This window comes from Stegostoma tigrinum, chromosome 18 (genome assembly GCF_030684315.1).
Source record: "Stegostoma tigrinum isolate sSteTig4 chromosome 18, sSteTig4.hap1, whole genome shotgun sequence".
Classification (NCBI taxonomy): Eukaryota; Metazoa; Chordata; class Chondrichthyes; order Orectolobiformes; family Stegostomatidae; genus Stegostoma; species Stegostoma tigrinum.
This window is the reverse complement of record NC_081371.1, coordinates 12323600-12342674: the sequence shown is the minus strand read 5'-3', so window position 1 is coordinate 12342674 and position 19075 is coordinate 12323600. Positions and strand designations below refer to the sequence as shown.

The window sequence follows — 19075 nt, the reverse complement described above, 5'->3', positions numbered from 1 at the left end:
ACCCAAGTGGACAGGGTTGTTAAGAAAGCATATGGTGTTTTGACTTTCATTAGCAGGGGGATTGAGTTTAAGAGTCGTGAGATCTTGTTGTAGCTCTATAAAACTTTGGTTAGACCGCACTTGGAATACTGCATCCAGTTCTGGTGGCCCTATTATAGGAAAGATGCGGATGCTTTGGAGAGGGTTCAGAGGAGGTTTACCAGGATGCTGCCTGGACTGGAGGGCTTATCTTATGAAGAGAGGTTGACTGAGCTCAGACTCTTTTCATTGGAGAAGAGGAGGAGGGGGGGGACCTAATTGAGGTATACAAGATAATGAGAGGCATAGATAGAGTTGAAAGCCAGAGACTATTTCCCAGGGCAGAAATGGCTAACACGAGGGGTCATAGTTTTAAGCTGGTTGGAGGAAAGTATAGAGGGGATGTCAGAGGCGGGTTCTTTACACAGAGAGTTGTGAGAGCATGGAATGCGTTGCCAGCAGCAGTTGTGGAAGCAAGGTCATTGGGGTCATTTAAGAGTCTGCTGGACATGCATATGGTCACAGAAATTTGAGGGTGCATACATGAGGATCAATGGTCGGCACAACATCGTGGGCTGAAGGGCCTGTTCTGTGCTGTACTGTTCTATGTTCTCTTGTCCTTGACACTTCAAAATTGGGAAACAACTTTTCCTCATCTATCTTATCAAGAACCCTAAGAATTTACAGATTTCAATAAGGTTGTCTATTTTTCTCCCCAAGTCCAATGAGTACAAGCCAAATTTACACAACCTTTCCTCATAGGAAAAGCCCTCAATGCTCAGGACAACCCAGTGAACCTCTGTGGACTGCCTCCCATGCTAGTACTTCTTTCCTTCAATTAGTGGACAAACATTTTGCAAAATATTCCAGCTGTGGTCTGACCAACGCCTTTATAGATTTAGCAAGACCATCCTATTTTCATTGCTCCATCCCCTTTGAAATAAAGGCCAACATTCCATTTGCCTTTCCTACTTTTTGAACGTGAATGTGCATTTTTCCGGGATTCATGCACAAGGATTCCCAAATCCCTCGTGTTGCAGTATCATAGGAGTTTTTCCCAATTTAAACCATATTCAACTCTTCCAATCTTCCTGCCAAGTGTGTAATGACACATTTTCATACCTTTCATTTCATCTGACCGATTTAACCTGTCTATATGCCTTTGTAAACTCCTTGCCTCATTCTCCATCATTCTCACTGACTTCCTGCCCACCTAAATTTGTGTCATCTGTAAACTTGGTGATAGGACTTTCACTTTCTTCATCCAAGTCATTGATGTATGTTGCAAATAACAGTGGCCCCAGCACAGATCCCTATGGCACTTAGCCAGCTGCAAGTTAGAGAAAATGCAGACTCTATCCCAGCCCTCTCTCTCCTATTAAGCTAGGCAATCTTATATCCATGCTAATGTTCCATTCTAACAGCATGAGCACTAATCTTATTACGTAGCTCTATGTGCATTATCTTATCAAATGCCTTTTGGAAATTCAAATATCTTACATTTAATGGTTCCATTCATCTAGCCTGGTTGTTATCTACTCACGCATCTATTACAAAGTGTGCCTTGGTTGTAGCTGGTTGTAGCTTTGTGTGCCCCAGGGCTACATGCTGAGGACCTTGGAATATGCCATCTCCAAACACTGCTTTTAGAATCTTAGGATGCATCTCATCAGGTCCAGGGGACTTACTGTCCCATTAGATTCTCTAGTACCTTTTCTCTATGATAGGTACTCAAGTGCGAGACCTGAAGGGCAACTTGCAGGCATTCCCTTGCGACCAATGCCTTTTCCTCCAAGTTATTAGTGATTTTAGATTTGGAGGATACTGTTGAAAACAATCAGTTAAGTTGCAGCCATTTGTCTTGTGAACTGCATACATTTTAGCCATGGTGTACCAATGGTGGAGGGTAGTTATTCAAAGCGCTGGATGGGGTACCAATCAAGCCTGCTGCTTTATCACGGATGATGTTGAACTTGTGTTGTTAGATAAGCAATCATCCATATGAATGGACAGCATTCCATCAACTTACTAACTTGCCTCTTAGAGAAACTTTGACTATTCAGAACGTGAGATATTTGCTACAAAATACCTATCTTTAGGCCTGCTTTAGCACTAGCCACTGGATTGCAATGTAGCGCAGTTATGATTCTAGTAAATGATGAAATTTAGTAGAATCTTATATTCTATAATTTCACAGTAACATAATTCACAACTTCAGTTTGCCCATTTGTTCGATAAGTAATTTTTGAGTAATCTAAACGATCGTTTACAACCATCTGTGGCATATCTTTCAGAGACTGACTATCTTTTTGTAACAACTGGCAACAGCGGTGTAACTTCTCGATATCAAATAACATTTGGGGTCTGACCACTGCACTTATGGAGGAAAATTGTCAACTTTACAACTGTTTCTTTTAAAACAGTTATTCACTTGTTACCACCACAATAAATTTCTGAGGTTTTAATTTCCTTTTCAGGCCATGTTTACAATTCAAGAGTAACGGCAAGAAAATAGTTGCGCGTGTTCATGAAATTTAATTGATTGTTAGAACATCAGCAATAAATCAAACTTGAACTCCAGTTTTAACAATGACTCACATATATGCAGTGCTGAGTAGTGGGGTCTAACTAAAGCCGGAAATGAATTAATTTGAACATGTAATGCAAGGAGAGGGTTTAATATCAGTTTCATTGCTAAAATGAAATTTCAAGAGAGAGACTAGAGTGTCATGGTAAAGCTAGTAAACTGATGAGGTTGCTGATCTGCTTTCATTCAGATGTTTCATCATCACACTAGGTAACATTATCAGTGAGGCCTCCGATAAAGCGATGTTGTTCTACTCCGCTTGGTTCGAAGACAGCATGCTGATCAAACGTCTGAACAAAAACAAGCCAGCTTGGTGAGCAAGTCAGCAGCCTCATCCACAACCCGAGCTACAAATCTTGGTTAAAACCTGATAAACCGATAGAATTGGCTCAGCGACATACTGTGAATTGAATATTGTTGTGAATTTCCACTGGAATGACTTTGAAGAGAGTTTTTGCCAATACGTTGAAGGTACGGTGCACTAATTTGTGAAATAATTATAATATGGTAAACAAATTACTATTTACAATTTATTTACTAAATGACAAATTAATAGGGACGGCACGGTGGCTCAGTGGTTAGCACTGCAGCCTCACAGCACCAGGCACCCGGGTTCGATTCCAGCCTCGGGCGACTGTCTGTGTGGAGTTTGCACATTCTCCCCGTGTCTGTGCAGGTTTCCTCCGGGTGCTCCGGTTTCCTCCCACAGTACAAAGATGTGCAGGCTAGGTGGATTGGCCATGTTAAATTGCCCGTAGTGTTCAGGGGTGTGTGGGTTGTAGGGGAATGGGTCTGGGTGGGATGCTCCAACGGGCAGTGTGGACTTGTTGGGCCAAAGGGCCTGTTTCCACACTGTAGGGAATCTAATCTAATCTTAAACTGAAAAACTAGGCAAGAATGAACAATGCTATGAGGTTCAAAACAATAAAAAGATCATGAGATTTATTAAATCTCAAATTAGGGGACAGTAAACTTTTCGAAAGCCTGAAGAATTTTAATGGATAAGATAGTAAAGTGAGATAGACAACAGTTCTCGAGGTTGTGGAAAAACAGATCGGTTTTTTCAAATTTGAAGGAAAAAATGATTTAGGATAATAATGGACCTATTTCTGGTGTAAGAATAAAAATGAGGCTATCAATGTTCAATGTTAATTAGTAAATTAGGCATCGACCTATCAAATATATAGTCAACAGGAATATCAGAAACTTGCCATCAGATTTGCTCTGCTCCTTTATAAGTTACTCACCCACTACACAACAGAAAAGATTAGGGTTTCTTCAATGGAGTACAAGTGCATTTTGTGTGATGTTATAAATATTTATTACAATCCAAGAATATCAGGTACAGAAATCTTATTTTTTCCCAAGTGCGCTCTTCCATTTCTTCAGCTTTTAACTGTTGTTGAAGATGTCATAAAATTAAAATAAAACTTTCTTTGTATGTTTAAACACTCTAGCCCTCTACTTCAGTTTCCAAATATGACATTATATCACTCAACATCCAATTTCACAATTAGTAAAAGCAAATCATTTGTAATCAAGGTCAATCAGAAATGGTGAATGGACGATCCAGCTCAAGGTCTCCTAGGTCCCCATCATTAAAGGTGCTGTTCTTCAGTGAATTCAGTTCAGTCCATACAATACCAAAAAAATAGGCAAAGGCACTCTATTTAGTAAAGATCACATACAACCATATTTGGGCTGCTTATACTGAAGACGTAAGCTCCAGGACTCACCAAGTCCTAAGCCAAACTATTCCAGTACAGCTATAACACTAGCATCTCCCTAACATTGTGGAAAATTGCTCAAAAAGGAACTCTCTCAAAATCAGGACAAACAACACTTGTGGTACAATGGTAGCATCAGTATCTCTGATACAGAAGGCCTGAACTCAGATCTAAAGAAGCGTGCCTGTGAACAGATTGATTGAAAATACAGTGCACCTACAAAAGCAGGATAAATTCAATTTGGCCAATTAACACTCCATCATTCTAAGCTTAATCATCTGCAAAATCATAGAAATTATTGTACAGTGCTCACACACAAGTAACTCAAAATTTACATCTGTAAGCAGGTTATCAGAAGCACTAAGCTTCTGATCTCATTACAGCCCTGGAGAAGGACAAGGGCAGCGAATGCTTGAGAACACCATCAACTAGAATTTTGTCTCTAAGTCATTTACCATCCTGAATTGGAAATACATCACTGCTCCTTGACTGTTCCTGGATAAAAAATTCTGCAACTTCCTCCCCAATAGTACTGTAGTTATACCTACACCAAACGCACTGTAGCGGTTCAAGAAAACAGCTCACTACCACCTCCTAAAGGGCAATTGGGGATGGACAATAAACACAGGCTGTCAGCGAAGCCCACATCCCCAAATGAATTTTTAAAAACGCTTGCGATCTCTATCATCTCAAAGATCAAAAATTCATCCCATAAAAGTTGTAGAATTATATTTGACCTTGTCATTATTTTAAAGGAATATATTATAGCCACAGCTATTGTCCTAACAAAGTGACATTTCCATCTTATTATCAATCATTTTAAAAATCCACATATTGTATGTATCACTGCAACTGGGAAATGTTTCAATCCTTATTTTTAGCTAATAAGTGATTAACACAGTGAAAGAAAAGGACCACTCAGCCTCAATGCCTTTAGCAGTTTGTCATTGGAGAGTAGCTGTTTTTTTTGTTAAAATGATTTACATTCTAATGTGAAAAGTTTAACGCAAAGACCATTTCCAACTAAGCCTGGCAAACATTTTTGTTTCCATTAAGAAGAAGCCAATGTGTCAGAGTAACCTTTCCATCAATTCTTTCAGTTTTACCATATGTGAAACAACCAGTTCCTGGCTACAGTAAATTCTACTTCTGACAGCGTGATGTGTTAAACAGAACAGCACTTTTCAACCACTGCATCAAAACATACCGTCATGCCAACTGTGTCCAAAGTCAGTGACTATAATATTGCAGAGACAAGAGAGTACTTTTTTCATTAAGACCATTAACAATTAAAATCATAGTGATGGAGAAAAAAAATGGTGATAAGCATTACACTGACTTCCATTTGAGGGTTCAAAATAGAAGGTACTGCTGCACAGGAGGCAGCAGAAGGCGAAAGATAAATTGGTCATTAATCAGAGTCCAAACAACTCACTCAATAATGTTGCATACAGAACTGTACACACCGCCCACTTGTTGAATCCACCCCTAGCAAAGAGGCCGACATCATCACTTCTACGATATTCATGGTGTTACTACTTTCTGTTTTTATTCCACATCACAAAAAGAGAGGAAGAGGAAGAGGCAGGAACCAAGTAAACAAATTTGAGAAATGGAGAGGGGGAGGGAGAGAGAGAGAGCCAGAAAATAAATTGCTGCGTACACCAAGTCGGCCGACATTCCTCAAAGACTCGATCAACAGTAATCTACAATGTGCACAAAACTACACATCTCTCTCACAAACACACAAAGCAGCTACGGAATTAAACAAACAGCACTGCCTACGGATCTGACTGCTCAGGGCAGAACTGCACAAGGATCTTAAAGCAGAGCAGAAATCCACTTACTGAGGAATGGGGGAGTCAGGCTAATCTGATGGCACAATTTTTGTAAACATGCTGGAGTTTTTCAGAACTTGGAGCACTTCACATTGCCATGGAGACAGCGAGCAAAATCCAGTAGAAAATCTTTCGGTAAAGAAGCCGAGGGGGTGGGTGGGGAAGGCTGCACAAAGTAGCGTCGTCTTAAACTCGGAGTGGTGATAATCCAAGACAGGAAATGTCAGCACTGAGCCTGTGCAAAATGGTCGGTTTGACAGGCACTTGTAAAAACAGCGCAAAAAAAAGTTTCAGGTCCTGCCAATCGGACAGCGTGAGTTCAGAGCAAAAACTTGAACCTCTGCCAAAATCAGCAAGCGCAGAATCCCGAGCAGCATTTCCCCACTGTTTATCAGCCATTTATCCAACCGCTGGGTCACAAGAGAAATTTGAAAACACAAACACTAGATGAAGTCTCCCCAGAGTGACCCTCGAGGTCCAACTTGTTTGGTTTTAACACAGCTGTCGAGTGCAGGAAAGTTAAAGCTAACCCAAACCACCAGAAACCAAAAGCTTTGGGCAATATCGCCACCTCTTACACATCAACACTGTGCCAGCAGCAAAGAAAAACAATAACGCCGGAGTCAATATATTTTGCTTTGCCAAGACAGAATATCTCCAACTCAAAAAGCTAAACGTGTGATTTGTCAATGAAAGATTTTCTTACAAAATAAACTAAAAGCCTTTCAATTTCATCATAGCTCCAATATAAATAATCAACATTAGTCTGTTTTAATAAGACCATTTGTAATTGATTTAAATAGACTGTTTTTATAATCACTGCATAAGCTTTAGACGTTTGAAAAATATACAACTTGGATTGCTAATTTTCTGAAGCAACAATATTTTCTCCAAAACTAGTTATATTACTATCAGACTTGACAAAATATGGCTTTAAATATATACAAGTTATTAAAAATAATATTATAAAGTAAAATAAACCATAGATCAAGGAACGTTCACTTGCTGTGGCCTTGTCATTGCAGTATTGAACCCCAATTTACTTATTTGCATCTGTTTCAGAATACTCCCGCCTGTGGCACACACTTCCTGTCATACCGCATTCCTACCTGACTGTCAACTGTGACATGCTCCATGCTGCAGGTGAAATGAATAACAATTAAAACGCTCTGTGAAAGGTTTTATCTCTTTTGTACAGGTCTACTCAAAGTCATTTCATGCAAGCTTCTGTAAAGAAAAATCTGGGGTTCCTGCTCGAAATTAGCTAAACAAGGACATTTCTGCACCTACCAATTTCTTCTCCTCTTCTGTATTTAGTTTTCCCTTGCTGCTAACAAAATGCTTGTCGGAGCAGTCTCTAGATCACATGCACACAGGGTACAACCATTACATTTGGCTCACTTAAAATAGCCTTTGGATTATGTGCCAACATCTTGCAAACGCTTCCCTCTGGAATGGCTACAGGATTGCAACAATTGACCAGCCAGCTGTAACTCAGTGTTAAAACTCACACCTCTGGTTCAAAAAGTTGTCACTTCAAATCCTACTCCAGCTTCTAAAGCACTAATCTAGGCTAAGACACCAGTGGAGAACAGAGGGAAAGCTGCACCGTGAGAGGTGTCATGTTTTGGATGATATGTTAAACCGAGGCCTGATTTGCCCTCTCACATAGACCCATAAGAACACATGATACTATTCAATGAGCATCCAGAGAATTATTCCCGATGCATGCTCATCCCATTGACAATGTTATGTGTTCACCGCATTGCTCTTTATGAGAAGTAACTGTTAATAATGGTTGCCACATTTCCTGCATTACAACAGGGGCCACACTTCAGAAGTACTTCATTGGCTGTGAAGCATTTTGTAAATCCTGATACTCTAAAAGGTGCAATAGCAACTTAAATGCTTGCTTTTCATTTGCTAAGTTTATCTACATCTGCATGCAGTGGGGTGGAGAAATAAAAGTTCACGCAGAGAAATTCTTGCTGCTATCAGTTATCTAAGCATGCTTGTAAATGTCAGGTGAGGACAGAACTGGGTTTGGATGTAATCCATCCTAAGGCTAAGTGGCTGACAGACACTTAGCGTTCAAAAACTTAAGGAACAACCTCTTGAGCAACACACTGGAGATTTAAGACTCTTGAAAAACTAAACCACAGCAGAACACAAAAGCAAGGGGGTAATTATAAAATTCTCATTCTGGTTTCCAGATCCTTCCATGGCTGCCTTCGATTTCTGTTATCTTCTGCAGCCCTATAGCCCTTTGCTATATCTGAACTCACCTAATTCTGCATCAACAATTTTATTGCTCCACCACACGTGATCGGGATTGTGAAAGTGCCAGAGAATTCAATCTCTAAACTTCTCTGCCTCCTGGCGTCCTTGCACAGGGAGAATGCAGTGTCCATCTTGGTACCTTTAGAGAGAGGTGGGCATTACGGGGTAAAGTCTTTTAATTCCCCCTCCAACTCTATTGCTTTAGTCCCTTCCTTCTCTTCCTACCTCCCCTCACTTTTGGTAGTTTGCACTACCTTAGTGGGCTTTGCAAGTAAGTATATAATTGGCTACATGGGTGTTTTATTAGTGGTGGTTAGTACTTAGCAAGAAAAAAAGAAACAAATAAAATCGTCACAGTGATCTTGGTGGTGGGAAAGTCACTCTGTTGTGTGTGATTGCACTTCTGGGCATTTAAAAAAACCTCAATGTCTGGATTCTTGAGGTGCAGTGGGAGTGTTCCTACCTCTGAGCCAGGAGACCTAGGTTCAAGGTCCACCTGCTCCAAAGATGTGTAATAACATTTCTGAATAGGTTGACTAGTAAAAATCTGGAATAAGAGTTATACAGCAGGGAAACAGACCCCTTGGTCCATCTCATTCAGTTTATAAACGTCAAAATGGTCATATCGCAACTTTGAACACTCAAAAAAATATTCTCTGCATCTCCTCTTTCCTCCTTGAAGATATTCTTCAATATCTACATCTTTGAGCAAGCTTTGGCCTATCTACCCAAATACCATTTTATGCATTTAAGTGTTAAATTTGGCTTCATTATATACTCCCTTGGACTTCTCCTTTCATTAAAAGGGCTATATAAAAAGAATTGGTGCTGTTAATATTAAATAAAATTTCTTAGGCTACAGTTAGTCGTGTGTATATTTTTGAAAATCCTATTAAAGGTGTAATATAAAAGCAATGAGGAAGACTGGTGCACAATCATATTTCTACCAATTTTACAACACAGAAACTGGCTGCTTAGCTGAGTCTCCATTTACCCTCCACAAAAGCAACATTCCAAATTTCGTGGATCCACTCAGTTAGCGTATATCCTTCCTTCAATCACTTACCTAACCATTTCTTTTACAATCTGCTTCAAATACTCGCTCTGGAAAAGCATTCCACAGTGTATCACTGCACCAAGTACAGTTTCTGCTGCACTCTGCCCTGAGCATTTTATATTTAGTTTTTTTTAAATTTATCTCTTCACTTTATGCCCCTCAATAACTGAAATAGTCTGTACCTTTATTTTCTGTTCATTTTTCAAAATTTTAAACATGTTTATCAAATTATCAAGATATTCTTCTTTAATCTAACCAAAACAGCTGCCAAATTTCACAGAATGATTGCAACACAGGAGGCCAAAAGCAAAGTACCGCAAATGTTGGAAATCTGTAACAAAAACAGAAAGTATTGGAGAAACTCAGTAGGTCTGATAGCATCTCTGGCAAGAAGAACAAAGGTAGATTTTCAAGTCCGATTTGACATTTCTTCAGAACTGGCTCCAGTTTCAGTTCCATAGAAGAGTCATATCAAATGCAAAACATGAACCTTGTTTCTCTCTCCACTGACGCTGACAAAACTGCTGACTTCTCCAGTACTTTCCGTTTTTATTACAGGACGCCATGCAGTCATTCCAATCTGTGCTGGGTCTTCGACGCAGCAACTTAACCGTGTGCTAGTAAACCATCTCTTCCTTTGCAGAATAATTCAAATCCCTCAAGTGCCTCGATTGAAGCTGTGTCGAGAGTCACAGAGATGTACAGCGCGGAAACAGATCCTTTGGTCTAACCCATCCACACCAACCAGATACTCTAAACTGATCTAGTCCCATTTGCCAGCATTTGGCCCATATCCCTTTAAACCCTTCCTACTCAGATACCCATCCAGACGCCCTTTCAATGTTGTAATTGTACCAGCCTCCACTACGTCCTCTGGCAGCTAACTGCACTCTGAGGCAACCTTCTTTGCTGTCCACTACACCACAAATATTGGTGTCATCTGCAAACTTACTAACCATGCCTCCTATGTTCACATCCAAATCTTTTATATAAATGATAAAAACAGCGATTCTTCTGGCACATGCTCGCCTCGAGTGTGAAAAGCAACCCTCCATCACCACTTCTGTCTCCTATTTTTAAGCCAATTTCGTATCTAATTAGCTAACTCCCCCGGATCCCATATGATCAAACCTTACTAATCAGTCTACCGTGCGGAACCGTGTTGAACACCTCACTGAAGTCCACAAAGACAACATGCACTGCTCTCCCTTCATCAATCTTCTTCGTCACTTCTTCAAAAACTCAAACAAGTTAGTGAGATCTGACTTCCCATGCTCAATGCCATGTGGACTATCCCTAATCAACCCCCGCCTTTCCAAATACAATTAAATCCTGTTCCTCACAATCCCCTCCAACAACTCACCCACCACTTATGTCAGGCTCACCAGCCTATAGTTACTTGGCTTTTCCTTACTACCTTTCTTAAATAACGGCACCACATTAGCCAACCTCCAGTCTTCCAGCACCTCACTCTTGGCTGTCGATGATACAAATATCTCAGCAAGGGGCCAATAATCACATTCCTGGCTTCCTACAAAGTTTGGTGGACATCTCATCAGCTCTAGGGATTTATCCACTTTTATGCGTTTTAAGACATCTAGCCTCCCCATCTTTGTAGTATGGTGGTTCTTCAAAATATCACTCTTTATTTTTCCAATTTCTCTAGTTTCTGTATCCTTCTCCACAGTAAATACTAACGCGAAATACTCATTTAGTATCTGACCCATCTCCTGTGGTTTCACATTAACTGACCTTGTTGATCTTTAAGGGGCCCTATTCTCTCCCAAGTTATTCTTCTGTCCTTAATGCATTTGTACAATCGCTTTGGATCCTCCTTCACCCTGTTTGCCAAATCTATCTCATGCTCCTTCATGCCCTCCTGATGTGCCTCAAGTGTACTCCTGCTGCCCTTTAGGGATTAAAACTGAACTCCAGCTGTCCATATCTGATACATGTCTTCTTGTTATTTCATTTTTGAAGGCTTTCACTTTTCAGCCATCCCTTTACCTGCGAATAGTCAGCCCCAATCAATTTCTGGAAGTTCTTGCCTAATTCCATCAAAATTGGCTTTCCTCCAATTTATAACTAACTTTTTGGTCAAGTTTAAATTTTCCATAACACTTTAAAACTAATAGAATTATGATCACTGGCCCAAAGTATTCCCCCAGTGATATCTCAGTCACTTTCCCTGTCTTATTTCCCTAGAGAAGGTTAAGTTTTGCTCCTTCCCTAGTGGTAAATCCACATACTGATTAAGAAAATTGTCTTCAACACACTTAACAAATTCCTTTCCATGCAAGCCCTTAAACACAATGGCAGTTCCAGTCTATGTTTGGAAAGTTAAAATCCCCTACTTTTACAACCCTATTATTCTTACAGATAACTGAGATCTCCTTATAAATTTGGTTTTCAATTTCCCACTCCCTCAGTCCGCGCATTCCAGATCCTCACCACTTGCTGTGTGAAAGATATTTTTCTTCATGTCACAATTTCTTCTTTGCTACTGACCTTTAATGTGTGCCCTCCACTTCTCAATCCTTCCCACAATGGCAAGTTTCTTCCATATCTACTTTGTCCTGATCCTTCATACTTTTGAATATCCCTATCAGAAACCCCCTCAAGGAAGCTAAGTCCACTCTTTCCAATGTCTTCACAGCTTTCCTAAAATGTGGCACTCAAAACTGGACACAATACTCCCTTGTGTCCAAACTAGTGTTCTACACAAATTTAACATAACTTCCTTGATGCTGTACTCTATACCCCTAAACTTAAACAATAAGCAATCTGTTGAGTGTTTATTTACTGCACTCTAAACCTGTCTTGAAAAGTTCAATGTATTTCCATACAAATCAAACACCACTGCTCCTGCACCCTCTTTAGAACTGTATTGTTGATTTTGTATTGTCATTTTCCCAAAATAAATCATTTCGCATTTCGGTTCACACTGAAAAATAACAAATCTGAGCTGCAAAATGAGTTGTTATTACACATAATGCATTCGTCAGCGGAATGTCTATGATTCACCAAAAATAATTATGAGGATCCAGCCAATCCCTCTACATTCAATCAGTGAATAATTCCTTAAAAATAATTATGAGGATTCAGCCAATCACTCTACATTTAATCGGTTTTTCAATCAAATTAACACAATGTAAAATGCGCACACAAAAATGGATGGCCGGCACAGCATAATTCATAACAGTAAACGTTTACTGGCAATTTTAGGAATTGAGGTCACAATTCATTGAATTGGTCAGTCTCATTCCATTACAACTTTAACTAAGTGAACCAGTGGAACAAATAGTTCACGTAATCTACCAAACTGTGAACATATATTAGTTGCCCTGCAGATTATGTTGTGGCATAGTGTGCTCACTATTTTGCAGATGAAACACTTGAACAATATTGAACCACCAAGGAATGAAGAATTGTATTGATGCAGGTGATTTAATTTCATAGAAGGACTGATGTTTAACACACACAAAAGATCATAAAGCTGATTGTTAAAATATATGTTATTTTGCAAATGTATACTTTAGATTGCTAATTCTTCACTTTCAGAATTCACGAGCAGCAAGCAAATTCTTGATGTCTGGAAAATAGGTTATGTGGGCACCATTTTCAAGAACAAAGGAAGGCTATATCAAATTATAATCCTTTAAATGACCCTCTTATTCGGGGTAAAATGTCTCAAAGTATTATGAAGGTTAATATAATGGAGCATCCTACACGGCATGAACAAATACAATAGTTAGGATGATTTGAAGGATGAAAGGTTATGCTCCACTGATTCTTTTGGGTTTATCTGGTATCCAGACAATCCAACTCAAACTAAGAGAGACAATGAATAATAGCTACTTGCATTTAGGCGCAAGCTTTGGCACTGTCCAAAGTAACAGGCTAATACAAATGAAGCAGCTCCTGGGACTGATGAAAATGTATGAGACAGAAACAGACGGGTGTTTTTGCAATCTCGTGCTCGAATTCAGGATTACATATTGCCTCCTCGGTGCCAGGGTCAAGGATGCTGCTAAACAGCTGAGGGGAGTGGGGTGGTGAACAGCGAGTGGTCTTGAGACACATCGATCCCAATGACATCAGCAGAAAGGGGGAAGAAGTTCTGCAATCAAAATTTAGGTGACTAGGTGGCAAATTAGCAACCATCTCAAAAGTAGTAATTCTCCAGATTACTCTTCATACCGCACAAAGATGAGCATATGGAAACAGGATGATAAAACAGATGAATGCATGGCTGGAAATATGGTAGAGGAGACAGAATGTTTTAGATACCACAGATATTGGGATCACTGTTGGGGAAGAATGGATTTGTACAGGTTGAATGGGTTGCACTCAACAGAGCTGGGACAAACCTCCATGTCGGACAATTTGTAAGTTCTACTAGGGACGGTTAAACTAATGTGGTAGTTATATCAGAACTATAAGGTAATACTCTAAGGGAAACAAAGGATTCACAGAATACTAAGAGGGACAGTTGACACGCCGCTAGGAAAGAAAGGTGGCTTCAGCATCATTTGAAATATATCAAGTTTGAATTAGGGTTAGCATGTGGCTACATGAATGCACAGGGTCTGGTAAATGAGACTGGGGAGTTGGAGCCAAAGATGGAAATACAATGTTGTGACTATAACAATGGCCTGGTTTATAGAAAGACAGGGTGGATATTAAATGCTCCTGGATACAAGGTGTTCAGCAAACCTAGGCAAGGAAGGCAATGAAGAGGGTGACAGCATTGATGAATGAAAATATTTTAAGTCCTGGAGAGAAAGTACGCTCTAGAGGGATTACAGACAAAATCTGTTTGGTTAGAGCTAAGGAACAAAAACAGGTGCAACTAAACTGTACAGTATAGTGTACAGACCACAAGCTAGTAGTAATGATATGCAGGAATGAATTATCAGGGGAATTAGGCAGAAACTAGAGCGAGAAATACAAGAATTACACAGTAGTTATAGCAAGGATTTGATTTATCCAAATACAGACTGTAATAACAGTAGTTGACAGGACTGAGAGAGGTAGAAGTTCTTTGAGTGCATTTAAGAAAAAATTCTATAGTAGTATGTTTCCAGTCCAATGTGAAAGGAGATATTGCCAGACCTGATTCTTGGGAATGAGATGAACCAAGTATATCAAGTGTCAGAAGAACAACGTTTAGGAGTCACAAATCATCGTATCATAAGGCTCGCCACGGTAAAGGACAAGAAACAATCCAAGGTGAAAATAATTAACTGAGGAAAACCCTCTTTCAATAAGGTAAGAATGGGTTTGATGCAGATAAAATGCAATCAAAGGTTGGCAAGAGGAGTGGTGAAGAAATTTTGGGATGCTTTTAAAGAAGAGATAGCTCAGACACAATCAAGATATAGTCCCACAAAGGGAAAAAATGGGGCAAACAAGTCCAAAGTACTCGGGAGTATAAAGGAAACAGAGATTAAGAAGAAGAAGTATGCCTATGATAGATATCAGCTCAATGATGCAATTGAGATCTGGTACGGAGAAGAATTTAAAAAGCAATTAAGAAAAGTAAAGAGTATTAAAATAGACTGGCAGCTAAAATAAAAAGAAATCCAGAGGTATTGTGTGGTATATATCAAGTAAAACAATGGTAAAAATAGAGTGGTGCCCATAAGACGCCAAAAAGAGCATTTATATATTGGAAGCATGACATATTCAAATTTAATGCGTCTGATCCTGTATGAGAAAAGGGGGTGGAAAAACTCTGCCTTTGGCCATAGTCCACAAAACCATAAGATACAGGAGCAGAAGCAGACCATTGAGCCCATCAAGTCTGCTCCATCATTAAATGAGATTACAGCTTTTTCACCGTAACCTTTGATTGCCATGATGCATAACAAAAAATCTGTCTATCTCAGCCCTGAATATGCTTAACAGCACAGCCTCTACTGTCTTTTGTGGCAAAGAATTCCACAGATTCGCTACCCTCTGACAGAAAATGAATCCTCCTCATATCTACCTTATATGGGCAACCCTTTACTCTGAGATTATCTCCTCTGGCCTTGGAGTCTCCCATAAGGGGAGACAATCTTTCTACACCTATCTTGACAAACTCCCTAAGAATCTTACATGTTTCAATAAGGGTGACCTCTCATTCTTTTAAACACCAAACAGTACGTGACACAACATACTCAACTTCTTCTCATAAGACAATCTCTCCAATACAGGGATCAAATTAGCGAGCCTTCTCTCATGGACTGCCTCCATTGAATAAGGGAACCAAATTATTCATAGTATTCCAGCTGTGGTCTAGCCAGTGCCTTTTATAGTTTTAGCAAAAGATCCCTATTATTATATTCCAATCCCTTTGAAATGAAGGCCAACATTCCATTTGCCTTTCCCGATATCTAATAAACTTGGATACTAGCTTTTTGTGATACCTGCATGAGGAGAGCCTTATCCCTCTTCGCTGTGGATTTCTGCAGTTTTTCTCCATTTAAGTAACTTTCAGCTCCCCTATTTTCCACACCAAAGTGAATAACCTCACAATTTCCCACATCATGTTCCATTTGCCAATTTTTTGCCCAATTCATTACCACGTTATATCCATCTGTAGACGCTTTGTATCATCTCCACTACTTGCTTTCTCACTTATTTTTGAGTCATCCACAAACTTGTAGTTAATTCAGTTCCCTCATCCGAGTTATTAATATATCGAGTAAATAAGTGTATCTCCAACACTGATCCCTGCAGTGCTGCATTACTTATATTCTGAAATTTTTGCCAAAAATATGCTAGCTTTCCTTAATCACTGCAAATTTGTCAGGGAAGTGCTGATTTTCTCCCAAATTATCATTCCTACAAGTTTCCCCATCACCTACTTTAAAGTGAATGTAGTTTCAGTCCTTATGTTTACTCTGTTTTTGAACACTGCTGTAACATTTGTTATTTTCCAATCCTCTGGCACAACCTCAAAGTTTAACGAAAATTAAAAAATTATGGTCAGTGCATCTTCAAATTCCAGGCTCAATCCATTAATATCCTTGGATGCATCTCATATTGTCCTACTTATGTCCCAAAAATGACCCCTCTATGACAACCCTGTCTTCTGCTAGTTATTCAACTCTACCCATGTGAATGTACTCTCTCTAACTCCAAGGGCTCTATTCTTATTGAGCAACCTAATGAGCAATTCCTTATCAAATGCCTTCCAGACATCCAAATAGGCTACACCCAATGTTTCCCTTTTATTTATCCTGGTTGTTACCTCTCAAGGAATAAGTATGATAAATTTATCAAGCATGATTATCACATTGTCATCCATGCTAAATCATATTGATCATATTAGGTATTTCTACATTAGACACTGACATTGGCAAGTACTCCAGTTTTGTCCCACAGTCCAAAGGTGTGAAGGTTAGATGGATTGGCCATGCTAACATGTCCAGGGATGTGCAGGCTAGGTGGGTTACCCATGGTAAATGCAGGGTTACAGGGATTAGGTAGGGGCTGGGTTTGGACGGGATGCTCTTCATAGGGTCGCTGCAGACTTGATGGGCCGAACACCCCTTTCTGGGCTGTAGTGATTCTATGATTTTCCCAATTATGGATGTTAAGCAAACGTAATGCATATATGATGTCTGTTTCCCCCCCAGCCCAGGGGTGTCCTGCTCTTTAAAGTCCTCCTTGAATATACATCATCTGCCTTCTTTAGGTGGTCAAGTCTTCTTTCACCAAGTGGTGTCCAGTCTGCTGCCATTCAGGTGGGGCATACATTGACAGACAAAATGTCCTGCCAGTCTGAGTCACCTCTCTGTCATGTCCTGAAAATACCTCTGCGCAGTCCTCTATAGCACTTCTCCATTGGTCAGGTTTTCTCAAAATGTGATGGCCTGGATCTTGTAGGCACCGTTCATGGAAGACATCCAACTTACATAACACCTTTAATGTTCTCTTCCATGTCTGGCTGGCATAGACTGTAGATGGTGATACTGCAAAGTTGCAATTTCATAGTTGTGTCAATGGTGTTGAATTCTCGCACCCTGTGGAGATGCTAAAAGACCGATGCTGCTTTCCAATTCTTGTGTGAACACTGATCTCTATATCAGTCTTCCTGTGGATGCTGCTTTATACGAAGGCAAAGTAGTCAACATCAACATCCTCAATATTCTGTTGTTCAATCAAACTTTTTATTGTGGTCCACACCTCATTGTCTTGCTTCTTGCAGCTGATGTGGACAGCAATTTTGATGAATGATGAATGATGATTATACGTTGGGATTCACACATTTTTTCAGCCAGAAAGGTAATGTTATCTGTGATAGAGCATGACTGAGGTATTATATGAATTCTTTGCATTTGTCTTGGGTATCACATAGACCGTCTGAACTTAAACCTGATAAAGCACAAGGACTAGATGAGATTCATCCCAAGAGACTGACTTTATGAGGGTAGAATTTGAAGAAGCACTGAATTTGAGAGCAAAATTCAAGCTCAGAAAATATAACACAGTTGCAATATGGATGCAAAACTGGCTGGATGACTGGAAGGTAAGCAGTAGTTGTTTTTCAGACTAGAGGAATTTTTTTAGTGCAAGTCCCCCAGGAGTTTGTGTTAGCACCTCTACTCTTCGTGATAATAAATTAATGACATGAATGGTGTATAAAGCACAATCAGAAAATTTGCAGCCAATACAAAACTCACAAGTATTGTGAACAATAATTAGCATATTCTAGACAAGTCGCAGATGAAATTTAATACAGACAAGTATGAAGTTGTTCATTTTGGTCGGAAAGACAGGCAGGGACAGTATAAAATACCAGGGTACAATTCTGAAGGAGGTGTAAGAATACACTGTAAATATGCATACATTATTGGAAGTGGCATTTTAGCTTGACAGTATGTAATAAAGCATACAGCATCCCAGGTTTTAATAGGGGAATAAATGGAACAGTACTGGTTCTGGGAACCACACTTTCGGATGGTTGTGAAGGTATTGGAGAGGGTACAGAAAAGATTCACAAAAGAGTTATAACAAATAGACATTACACTTGTGAAGTCAGATCAAAGAAGGTTAAGAGGACAGTTGATAATGATATTCAAAGTCTTAAAGGTTCTTCATAGGGTAGATAGAGAGAAACGTGTCCAATGGTGAAAGAATCAAGCATGATTTCTAATAATTGGCAAAAGAAGCAACAGTGGCATGACTTAAAATCACTTCAAATGTAGAAACTTGTTGGGATCTGAAATTCAAGGCTTGAGAGCGCGGTGGAGGAAGTTTTAATCGAAGCGTTCTCAAGAGGATGTTGGTTTATTATCTGAAAAGGAAGAATGTACACCACTACAAGGAGAAATTAGATAATGGTGCTGGGCAAATTGTTCCTTTTGAAAGTCTGCACAGCTACAATGTGCCAAAGGCCTGCTTTTCGGCTGTAACCCATGATTCGACATAGAAAAATGGTGACTGATCAAGTCAAGACGTCATAGTCTTACAAGACCATAGGGTTGCTGTCTCATTAGACAGAGACAACTGAGGGTGATTCAATCTGAGGGCTACCATACCTCAGTGAGAGGCGAGGTTGAGAAGGAGGGTCCTC

At 39.6% G+C, this 19075-nt stretch overlaps 1 protein-coding gene across 15 annotated transcripts in view; it reads right to left on the bottom strand.

The window, feature by feature from the left end:
• Positions 1-19075, bottom strand: part of LOC125460790 (ataxin-7-like protein 1) — a 233447-nt gene that overhangs the window by 137400 nt on the left and 76972 nt on the right. For 3 of the 15 annotated variants that reach the window (XM_059652329.1, XM_048548720.2, XM_048548723.2), the window contains exon 1: positions 6180-6503. The exons of 11 other annotated variants lie outside the window; for them this stretch is intronic. The gene's annotated coding sequence lies outside the window, so the exon portion shown is untranslated. Of the gene's footprint in view, positions 1-5767; positions 5787-6179; positions 6504-19075 lie in introns of those variants that run through there. One more of the 15 variants, XM_048548722.2, reaches the window with a different exon arrangement.